This window comes from Emys orbicularis, chromosome 12, assembly GCF_028017835.1.
Source record: "Emys orbicularis isolate rEmyOrb1 chromosome 12, rEmyOrb1.hap1, whole genome shotgun sequence".
NCBI lineage: Eukaryota > Metazoa > Chordata > Testudines > Emydidae > Emys > Emys orbicularis.
Window position 1 is genome coordinate 4,161,610 of NC_088694.1, and position 12,765 is coordinate 4,174,374.

Below are 12,765 nucleotides of genomic sequence, written 5' to 3' on the forward strand. Positions count from 1 at the left end.
AAAAGAATTCAGGGGGTGGTATTTGAGCACTGAAACTGTAATCCCTGCAGGTCTGGCTTTAAAGAGAGCCTAGCTCTCCAGTGTATCGCCACCTATCCTTTGGTGTCACAAAATACACAATTGTTTCCCAAGTTGATTAATCGTATTGCCAAACACATCTAAATAGTAGTAAGGTAACCATAATACCCTGTATCATAACCCTGGCTTAATTGCTAAATTGCCAATCTGTTTTTAATTAAGTTACTTTTTTGAGGTGGCATGTTGTTTGAAGCTCAAACTGGAGCAAAACTATTACTTTGTTCTTCTATATTCTATATATTTGCTCTTCTATAGCTATCTCTATCTCTATCTCTCTATCTCTATATACACACACATATATATACACCCCCCCCCCCGAAAAATTCTGATATCTTTGCAAGATTCTTAACCTCTAACTTTCCCAAGAACCACCTTGCACCATAATTCTGTCTATCCGACTTAAAACAAGAAATGTTGTTATCTTTCACAAATTGAGTGTAAAAACGGCATAAAAGCAGTCTAAATAATGAAGCTCCAATAATCTACTTAAAATTTGAGCCCAAATGTTGCTTTTATAATCTAAAACATCCCAGATTACTCTGACAGCTCAACTTTTCACTAAACCAGTTTTAAATTCACTAATGTAGCAATATTCAAACACGAACGTTCAATTTTATATTTAACACTGGAACTCAAAAAATAAAAAGGAGACTGACAGGTTACAGCTTCATCCTGCTCCAGTAACACTAAGCATCACTGTTGTAGATACTTGTGTCTTCGAGCAATTATTTTCTGTCCCCCTTTTCCACATCTGTACAATCGCAGTGCTAAACAAAAACATCCTAACTATATGGCAACCAAACTGTGGATCTACAAAAGAAAGTATACAACCTACAGCATCTGTAAGAGGTGCAAAAAACTCAAAATACTATATTATACTATATATTGTGACTCGTTAGACACAATGTCCTTTGACATTCAGTGGACAGATAATTGTATATCATTAAGGTCTACTTAATAAAATCTACAACAGAATGACTGAGGCTTTGGTTTCCTTTATGGAGTCCACACAAAATACAAAAGGATAGAGTCTAGGCCTTTTCAAACAAAACTTGATAGAACTAATAGCATAAACCTCTTTTGTTAGCTAATTTATAGAAAATTACTCTGGAAAGCAATCCATCAGTCTCTTCCAAATTTCACTTGATAGAATTGTATTTTATAAACCTCCTTGTAAAAATTTATCTACATAAAAAACACATTATATAAACCTAGAAGAGTTCACTGAAATTTATGGGCTCACTCAAAAACCACCACAACCGCCATCTTGATGGTTAGAAAGAGAGACCAAAAACAAAGGTCCAAAGGCTCCCCTTGAGCTTAAATATATATTTCAATAGCCCCTTTCATACAAGGATTTTATTAGGCCAATACCTAAAAAAGTAAGTGACAAGAGGATGGGAATTCACAATTCCATTAACTGCAGAAACCTCATGGGGCCATTGGTACAAATAAACCCTGGTCTACACTACAGAGTTAGGTCGACATAAGGCAACTTAACTGTGTAAGTGTCTACACTAAAATGTAGCTCTCATCAATGTAACTAGCCCACTACACTGACTTAACTCTACCTTCGCGAGAGGAGTAGCATAAGGCTTAGGTCGATGTAGTTAAGTCAGCACAGTGTCAGTGTGACACTGCGTTGCTTACATCAACTGTTGCTGCCTTTCTGAGCCGTCCCACAATGCCCACACTGATAGTTAAACGAGTGCAAGTGCTCCAGGAAAGGATGCAAACCACCAACACAAGAAGTGTAGTGTGGACATGCAAAAACAATTTAATTACTGTGGAGGCAATAATTCAACATAACTTAGGTTGACTTAAATTTGTAGCGTAGACTTGCTCTAAGTAACGGGTGAGACACTAGTACCTCTACAATTACAATGTCAGTGAACCAAAACACTACTATCTGCCTATGACATAATGAGGCCTCAGCCGATGATGATGGCTTGCACCTTCTTTTTCTACATCTTACATACCATTGTGTATTTTGGTGGCTTGCTGGAAAATATGTATTTTTGGGAGAATTAACATTTTGAATTCTTATAAACTTTTACAATGCCAGTTCGCTGAATGGTAAGTATCCAATCTCCCCCACTCACTAATTTTTAAGTTAATCCAGATATATTCAGGAGGACTGATCCAGGTTACTTCTTCCAAGCGACATCCAAGGAGCACAGACTCCTCTGTAATTGTCCTTGAATACTGAATATGAACTACTGAACCCGTAAGTATTCGTGTTAAATGGCCCTCTACCCTCAAATTTGTTTCCCCTAGAGCAGACTCTAGAGAACCTTCATTCTCTATGATGATATGTGCCAATTAGACTACCAGTTCTGCAGAGAGATGCCCGCCATCCACATTCTACCGGGGAAGTGTCCCTTTGGTGTCCCACTCACTGAACAGTGTTCTGCTGACTAAGGTTAACAATCCATATTATGAAGGGTTAGATGACGTGCATCCCACTCAGATATACAGAAGACAGGAAGTCATATAAAGGGAAATTATCTTGCACAAAGATCTCGAAATAACTTTCTTGCAGAAGAATTTCATATACAAGGCCTACTTAATTTGTGATACTGCAGATCCCACAATATTAGGCTTCCACCGCAATTTTGATTTTAATTAGCTTACTTTGCACAATTTAAATACATTTTAAGGTTTGCAACACACTTTTTTCCCCATTAGTACAGCAGAACCCCATTTCTCTGAGTTGACAGTGGCTGGGGCTCCCGCTGTCAGCCCTGCACACGGCTGGGGCTCCCGTTGTCAGCCCTGGCACTAATGACTGTAATATAGTTGCAGCAAAACATCTGGTTATCAAAAAAATTAGCAGGCATAACATAATACTTGAGTGTTTGTATTGTTTCAGCAAATTTTTCTTAAACAAATTGGTCTTCTCTGGCTTTTCCAAATTACTGCAATTAGTAAAGGTCCATTATTACTTTTCCACGATTTTTCATGTCTTGTCCACACAGTTCATAGGATGGGGATCACTACACACATCAGAGCAAGATTTTCCAAACAGCATGCATGCAAACGTCAATGTGTTCAGTGATCACACACTTTTCTTCTTATGTACTTTTTAACCTGAAAACAATTTTTATGGCTGTACACGTTTGTCTTTCTTCCGATGTCATGATTCCCAATTTGTGATGGAGAACTCCAACATTTTCCCTCATGTTATGAATATCTACAGCTCAATAGGACAGTCTGATGGATAAGGGCCTGACAGGCTGAAAAAACCTTCAAAAAATGCATCAGAAAGTTGCATCATCATGCTTGGCTGACCTATGGATGGCAGTGGAAGTCTACAGAGAGCAGACTATGAATAGCCTGGACCACAGAGGGAGCTATGCAAATTTGAAAATGGTTTAGTAGCTGGGAGCCATTACATTTAAAACCAGACTGAAGATTTCAATGTGATAGACAAATGTATAAAATGCTGAAAGTGGAAACCAATATGGCTCATTTGTAATGGCTCCCAGCTACCAAATGAATTTACATTTTAATGTCCCCACCACCTCATTGTTCTTTTCTGTATATAAACCTCCTGACCACTTAGTTTAGCTCCACTGAGTCACATAGGACTCAAGAATTGCCTATATACAGTGTCTGGCTGGGCAAGGAAGTTTCTTTACCCATTACCTGACATGGTTTTCATTTTGCACAGGCAAAAACTGACAAGTTAACTAGCAATAAATTGTCTGGTGATTGCTGCAAATTTGGTTTATTTACCTCCTTTTCAGGCTCAGAAGCAACATATCCCTCTTCTTAGATAGCAGAACTTCTGCAGAGATCATTCAATTTTATTGTTAAATTTTAATATCATTGTCTCACTCACCAGATCTTTCCAAAGGCAGAGCTGAAAGAAAAGACACTGCCATTTAGAAAGAGGAAGAATAGGGAAAGAGATATTTTCACTGACAGAAACAACATATGAAAGTGCCTCCATGAAGACTATACTAATTATGAGTCAACAAGAGTGTTCTTTTGTGCCAAATATATGGCAAATATGCCCACCACTTGAGGAGCTGCAACATATGGCATCTGGGTTGCAGAAAATGAAACAAAAAACAACTTTTTTTGGAAGTTATCTGTCCCTGATGTACAACTCAGTCTATGCCATCTAGGCTCTTATACCATACCCATCACCTTCTACAATTAAGATTTTAACCGTAAGTTCTGTATTTCTATTTGATATAAAAATCTCTAGTAGGAAGATATAAACCCTAGCCCAGCCAGTGATTTGTTAAAACTTGCCTTAGACAAGTCTGCTGAGAGACACACATTACCCTGAACAAAAGTTTAGTAATTATACAAAATATATTGGAAAAGGGTACTTGGAAAATATTTTATGTTTGGAGATACAAACACTTTAAATAAAGTGGTCAAAATTTAAGGTGCTATAACTTTGTGCTTTAAGAGTACAATTCCCATCAAGGGCACCTTTCTTTAGTGGTGGTGGTGGTGGTAATAATGGAGCCAACCAGCCAGGCTGCTATAAAGACAGGCAAGTTGGGAGGGAAATATGAACCATGATGGACAAAAGATTGAATCACTCTGGCAATCTGAAATGCCATTGCAGCCTGTAGGAGACAAAGATTTTGCCTACCATGCTATATGCAGCATTTCAATACTTTGTCATGTATGTTCTGGTCTCATCTCCTGAGGATCTTTTTAGTATCCAAGTAGATGCATTATTTTCCTCCTTTAAAATCTGCACTTTTCTCTCTACAAGTTGCCAATAATTCTTATTTTAGACAACTTGACTAGGTTATGCGATGATGTTTGGGACAAGCGCTGATAGGTGCCTCAAAATAATTTCTAACCTTCAAGGAGGCAGGGACAGAAGTCTTGAGTAGCAGCTTTAACACTAGGTCAAAAAAGGTTGCTTATTCCCTTACCTAACCTAGGCAAGAGGTTAGAAAAGGCATATGGGGCATTACTATTTCTCAAACTTCTGCAGTACTGTGCAAATTCTTTTAAGTTGATCTGCAAATATTTAAGAAAAATAGTGGAAGCTTATTTATGATGGAGAGTACATGGAATAAGGTTAATTTTTCTGCTGTAAAACCTAACAATTTTGAAGTTTGCATCTTGCTCAGAAGGAAAAAGTCTCTTAGCCATCTCATCCAGGTATAGACTGAATCTCTGGTTTATTTGCAAAAATCTCAGACACTTTGAAAACACTAATCTAAAATGGGATTTTTAATGCATATTACTAGCTCTTCTTCCTTGCAGATACACTTCCTATATCCTAGGGTGATGGATTAAGTTATTACAGAAGGGTTGCATACCAATTTGTGGGGCTGTAATGTGATGTGGGACTACAGAAAAATTTAGTAGCAGAGTTGGAAAGAGGGATAGCTGCTGGGAAGGATGGGCGAGTAACAGCTTGGAGAGATTTTGAAAGGCTAGCGCCTGGGCATTTTTAGTAGAGGGGTGAGAATAGCTTGCAGGTAGGAGACTTCATATCTGGGAAGAGGGAAAATAATGAACCGAAAAGGATTTCAGTGGGGTTTTTTTGTACTACAATAGCTGTTAGGGTAAGTATACGCTACAATCAGAAGTGTGACTGCACATGTGTGATGAAGCTATCTTGAACAACTATAGCAGCAAAAAGCAACAGAGAGTCCTGCGGCACCTTTAAGACTAACTCCAACCTCATGGAACAGAACCCAATACATTGCTCTATTCACTCTTTCTACTCCTATAGCAATCTTAAAATATCTTCAAGTAGTGTTCAAGCTAATGTGCAAAATAAGAAAGTTAGTACAGTATTGCCCTTCCAATTATTAAAATCTTTTAGGTAAATAAGTTTGACATCTGTATTCAATAGCAGTTTTGCACAGAAGTGCCACACTAATTTTTTTTGTTAGCTTGATAAAGAAATACTTCTTGAGGTTTTTTTAAACATACTCAAATGCTCTGAACAACATTTCATGGAATATTTCGCAGTTATACATACCACTCCCCACAGAGACCAAACTGAACACTTACTTCAGAACCAAGGTTGTCTTCGTTTAGTAAATACTACCTTAGCAGCTTAAATGAATTAAAACTGGTTTTTTTCTAGGGTTTCTGTTTTCACTTTATGTGAAAATGGAAATAGTTTGTTGACATTTTGACACTTTAGTTTGAACACACACCAAATTCTTGCACTGCTCTGGTAGCCTACAGGCACTTTCTCCTCCACTCTTTAAAGAAACCTATTTAAATAGTGAAGTTGATGCTATATGCTTAGAGAGTTAAAACATTGTATGAAAATATTAGAGGATGAAGAGACTGCATGTTTTCTCTTGCTTTTATTCTTGTTCAATTTTACAAACACCCCTTTGTATCATTTAGCATTCTTGCTTTCGCTTCAAAATAATCGAGCATGCAGCCAGCTGACTTCTCCACCAGGGGTACAGACAGTCCTCCAATAGCAGGCAGCAGGACTGTGTGGAGTTCTAATCAAACTATGTGGCTGAGCCTTCCACGCCATTGGCAACATTAGATGTTTCACAGCATAAAGGGTTTTGACTGGAGAGTGTTTGGATTTCTCAGGTCCCAACAATTTTAAGGCATTTTAATATTAATTAGATAATAAATGCACAATGTACATCTTGGAAATATGACTCAGTTGTGATGGTAGATGAATTTGGTAGCGATATCCCTTTAAACCCCCATAAGATTAATATAACAACTAGAGCCTCTCATTCAAAATACAGCTATTACGTGTGCTAGTTGCTGAAACTTGGTTATAAGTTCCACAGACTCTGTATCTTGGAAAACGAATGTATTCAGTTTTGGTTTGAAAAATTATTATCTACTGCTACATGACTTATTTATTTATTTATTTATTTTAAACCATTAACAATCATTCCACGCTTTTGAGAGCAAAGATTCAAAAGATGAGTGGGAGTGTTTCCTTAGAAATAAATTTCTGAACCAGAACTACTGTGCTTGAATTGACATGTATTAGCAAAACCGTTAATAAATTTCTCAAACACACACACACAGTGGCAGAAGTTTCAATTATATGAGAAAAGCAACACATCTGTTTTGCAAGGCTAACAGCTCTTCCTGTGAAGATAACTGACCTCTGTGAGGCCAACCTTTAATACCATCAAATCCTATAGTCCAGAGTCTGACTCTATTTAATCCTGTAAAGGGAATATTCCTAACACTAACTGAACAGTCTAAAAAATAAACAAGACCTTGTCTGAAACTTCAGATGCTTCTTTTATATTCAGAATAATCCAAGAAGCAGCATTTTAATTCTTTACTAATGCTAAAGGGTTTATAACAAGAAGTTGAAAAATAAGCCAGCCAAGTTCTTAAGCTAAATCTCTGTAAAAAGCTTCTTCTTGGTTAAACAATTGTACAAAAGTTGCAATGTGAAAATACATTTCTCAATTTATATTTTAAAAGTTGTGATTCTAGTAAATTTTATCAGAAAAGGACTTACTGTAAAGGCACATACATCTTTCCACAAGTCTCAAAACCTTCTTAAAGGAACAGCGGAGTACTTTTTTCCCCAATAATTGACTTGCAGAAAAGAAACTAGCAGATTAACCAAGTGAAGATCTAGTAATCATGTGAAGGTGGTTGCTCCTATTACTTGGCAGATATGAATACAGTGTAGAGATGTCAGTAAACAAGAACATCCCAGGAACTTTACCCCCTTTGCTCTGCCTAGCTACAAGAACAACTAAATAGCATACACTTAAAACACAGAGCAAATAGTATAGTGTTTTTTCCCCCAAGCTGAAAAAAGGAGGGGTGGATTGACAGGCATCTCATAGGAAAGCAACTGACAGGTAAGGCAATTAAAGTATCCTAAATTATGAGAAAAAAAATCCAGCATATCCCAGATATGAGGCAAGGGAAAGACAGACTGGCAAGACAATTTACAGTAATCCAAATAGCAATGGAAAAGGAACACAGCAAAAGCACTAAAGAAAGCTGCATGAAAGACCCTTTCAGCTAAATAAAGTGTCCACAGATGCCAGGAAACATATAAACTGGACCACACAGCTGACCTAGCAAACTTCACCAAGCTAGAACCTTTTTCACCTCCCGGATACCACCAAAGATCTCAATGAGAGGGGATGCACAAACATTTTGTGCGATTAAGGCCATCCTTCAAAAACTGCAACTTATCTGATTCTGACTATGACGCATTTGTCACATTTTCAGCAGTCTAGAATCTCAATTTACTCCAGATTCTTTTGCAAATCCTGCTTCTGCATTCCTTCCTGGAGAAAGTGGATCCAGACTTAATGGGGAACAGTAAGAACCCCTTTCCCCATTTGCTATTTCTATAGTATCCAAGTACCCTGGTGCCTGTGGCCAATACAATGTTATCAGAATCACTCCACACCTTTGCTTTATTTATTTAACTGGCCTGTGGTGTAGTGGAATTCAGGGAAGCAAAGCAGTGTCTCTATTCACATCTGGGATAGGGAGTCAACAAATCCATGGATTATTCTCTTGGCCTTTTCACCAAGAATCTGAATATTTTGGGGTTTGAGGCTCCACTCTAGTGGGTTTAAATACAGCCTGCTATGGTATTTAGGACCCTTCTAATATGCAGTGCCTGTATTGACAAAATGTATGTTTCCCACTGAAATAAGCACCATTACCCTGAAGGACTGGTAGCTCCTTTACAGTTCAGTTGTGTACACTAGCAAAGAATTTCAGAAAATAACTTACTATATAATCAACTCCATAACAGCATCAAAGTTTTAATACATGAATTATTTCTGCAAAACACAGGAGGGGTTTCTGGCTAGCACTGGTTACTTCAAGTCCTAACAAGAAAATAAATTACTTTCATTCTTTTCCTATGTCAACCCAGCAACTCTAAAATACCCACCCATCAAAAGTTATCAATAAATTAAGGGGACTTAGCGATGACAATGGAACCCTGTATTACTCTCCTCCCACTCCAAAAAGCCACACACGATCATGCTTCTTCCTATTTATATAGGGTCTAGAGAAAATTCTAGGGAAGAACAAGTGCAAGGTATCAACACTTTCAGACTATAAACCTGTAATGGCCTTCAGGGAATCATCATTTTAGGCTGCCAGAAGGTCTACACCAGGGATCGGCAACCTTTCAGAAGTGGTGTGCCGAGTCTTCATTTAATCACTCTGATTTAAGGTTTCGCGTGCCAGTAATACATTGTAACGTTTTTAGAAGATCTCTTTCTATAAGTCTATAATATATAACTAAACTATTGTTGTATGTAAAGTAAATAATGTTTTTAAAATGCTTAAGAAGCTTCATTTAAAAATAAATTAAAATGCAGAGCCCCCCAGAGCGGTGGCCAGGACCCAGGCAGTGTGAGTGCCACTGAAAATCAGCTTGCGTGCCGCCTTCGGCACGCGTGCCATAGGTTACCTTCCCCTGGTCTACACTAACCTGTGGCCTCGTATTATTTGCAAATACTATTCTAAAAGACCTGATTCCAGGACAATCAGATGTCTCAAGATACTTCCAGTCAGATTTCAACAAGATGAAGAGGAGATGGGGCCTCAAAATCTGTAGTAAGTTTTAAATAATTTTTTTCTCCTAGGTATCCCAAACAGACACATGACAATAGTATATCAAGCACCAATTCCTTCAATATTGAGGTAGTACTTTTTCCACCTTGGCTATGGGCTGAATGGGTAAGACCACTTTCAGATTAGCAAAGAAGACAGAGAACCTTACATAAAAAGTTAGGGACAGTTTGAAAAGATTTTCATTAGGGTGGAGGCTATTAAATTCACAGTAAGGAGGGGGCTGGCATTTGTTAAAAGGTAATGGTAACAAAACATGCTAAACATTACCTCTAACACTTTGCTTGCATTTGCCATCATCTCTTGTTTTTACCTATTTAGATGATCAGTTCTCTGGGGCTGGGACATATCTATTCAGCTTTGTGAGGTGCTTAGCATATTTTTGGACACTAAATAAATAGGTAATTAAGAAGCTAACGAAACCAAAAAATATCAATGACTAACCTAAGCTCAGTTCTGAAGCCTAGCAGCTTATTAGATTTAGTAGCTAGCAAGAGGGTTGCTTCCACCTGCTGGAGATGGAAAATATTAATTTGAGGCAGAAAGCCCTATTACTCCTAGGAGTGGAGGAAGTGGTAAACTAAGCTCTGATTTTTTCCTATCTCCACCCACTGGAATGGTGAAGGGAACTCACGTGAATAGCCTATTTAATTAGATTTCATTTCATCCAACGTACCTGCAGAACTGGGCGCAGGAAGGAAATTTGCAACTGGCAAGCATCCTAAGTATCAAAGATTAAGTTGTAACCAGAAACAGGAAGCAAATACACAAGGTGTGAAATAGAAAAACAGTGTGTCTCGGTCACTTAAAACACTTCTAGGGATTGATTCTGGCACTATGATGGATCACAGAGTGCTCTCGCAGAAGTGTGCCGAGCAGCATTCAAGCCAAGCCCACTCTTGTGGCAGAGAACAGAGTCTTGTGGAGAGGTGGTACATATGCTGCAAAGAAGCAACATCACTCTGCAACAGTAAAGAGGAGAATTCTGTCTCTGATCAATTCTCCAGCTGGCTTAAGTGGGAATACCACGGGCTGGCCAGCCTTCAGATACCTCCCTTCTTCAGAAAGATTGCCTGTATTCAGGACCATAGTGTTTGCGGTGCAGCAGCCAGATCTCTGTAGGTCCCTATCTGTGCTGGCATCACCCCCGTTTGTTTATTTCTGGCATTTCACTCAATTTCAACAGTGAACAATAAATAAGAGCGACAGAGTCCTGTGGCACCTTATAGACTAACAGAAGTATTGGAGCATAAGCTTTCGTGGGTGAATACCCACTTCGTCAGACACATGTGGTGGAAATTTCCAGAGGCAAGTATAAATATGCAGGCAAGAATCAGTCTAGAGATAACGAGGTTAGTTCAATCAGGGAGGATGAGACCCTCTTCTAGCAGTTGAGGTGTGAACACCAAGTTAGCCAACTACAAAAGCAGTTTCTCCTTCCTTGGTGTTCACACCTCAACTGCTAGAAGAGGGCCTCATCCTCCCTGATTGAACTAACCTCGTTATCTCTAGACTGATTCTTGCCTGCATATTTATACCTGCCTCTGGAAATTTCCACCACATGCGTCTGACGAAGTGGGTATTCACCCACAAAAGCTTATGCTCCAATACTTCTGTTAGTCTATAAGGTGCCACAGGACTCTTTGTCGCTTTTTACAGATCCAGACCAACATGTTTATCATTTTTACAGTGCAAATATTTGTAATAAAAAATAAATATAAAGTGAGCACTGTACACTTTGTAATTGAAATCAATATATTTGAAAATGTAGGAAACATCCACAAATATTTAAATAAGTGGTATTCTACTATTATTAACAGTGTGATTAATCATGATTAATTTTTTTAATCGCTTGACAGCCCTAGTTTTAACACACAAAATGTAGATTTAAGGCCATCCTAAACTATTTGATAGTGTCCACTGAAGCAGATGTCTGAAGACTGCTCTGAATCAATGCTGGAAATCTCTTTTGGGTGGGGGTAGGGTGTTTTTGTGACCATTTTCAAGTTAATACTGTTCAGTATCTTAATAATTAGGAACTCAGTGACACAGACCCTATTAATTCCAACAGCAGAATCTCTTGTATTATGCCACTCAATATCTCTGACGTATGCTTTAAGAAACTATACTTTTAAAACAATCCTCGAACATATCCCTGCAATTAGTTTTGCAGTTCCATTTTTGCAGCCATTTCAGCATACCTGTATTTTACTCTATAAACCAGTCCAAAAATGTCCGCAGTGTGAATAATATAAATGCTTGAGTGGTTTTTATGGGGTGGTGTGCAAGCCAGAAATACTTATGCTTGAATAACATCATAGGCACTTAACGGGAACAACAGGCTTTATTCAAGAATACTCTGAAGTTTGAGAACTATAAATCCAAAATTCATTGTAAGCCAATATTATCATTTAGCATTGTTGGTTTTAAATTAAAATTGTTTAGGTTTTTATCATTAACCAATAAGGATGATCAAAATTATATGCAAGCTTGTTGCTGCACACAACAAAATAAATCAAAAAATATTTCTAGACTGTTACTCATTCCATCTAATTTGACTTTCCATGACATTTAACATTCAAATTCCAGACCACAAATATTTCACTAATACTGCCCTTCAACTTCAAATAGTATCAATTATGTAGAATTTTTTCCTAAATTATAGTTGTTTCTTACAAGATATATGAAAACATATAATCGTATTTACTTTATACATTACACCTCTCTCTCTCTCTCTCTCTCACACACACACACACACACACACACACACACACCCTCCCCTTTTCCTAGCTTTATGTACCAGCATGCAGTAACGTAGATTTGGTTAATAACTCATGACAGGCTGGGATTTCCAAAGAAGGCCAAGGGAGTTGAGCACCTTGTACTCATTGAAATTCTATGGCAGTTGGGCACTTAACATGCTCAGGCTCCTTTGAAAATCTCAGCCATAATTTTGACAGGCAAATATTTATTCTTGATCCTAAATAATTGGTGGATAAAGTGAATGTAGCTAGACAATTTTCATATTATTTTAAAGATAAACACTGATGAAGATTCAAAACAGTCGAAGAGTGTGTTTGTCTCCCTTGCAACGCATTTAAAGCTGCTCATCTGAAAGACTGCAGATATTCA

At 37.9% G+C, this 12,765-nt stretch overlaps 1 protein-coding gene across 1 annotated transcript in view; it reads right to left on the reverse strand.

Moving 5' to 3' along the window:
- Positions 1-12,765, reverse strand: part of ZBTB46 (zinc finger and BTB domain containing 46) — a 99,989-nt gene that overhangs the window by 58,332 nt on the left and 28,892 nt on the right. The gene's annotated exons all lie outside the window — the stretch shown is intronic.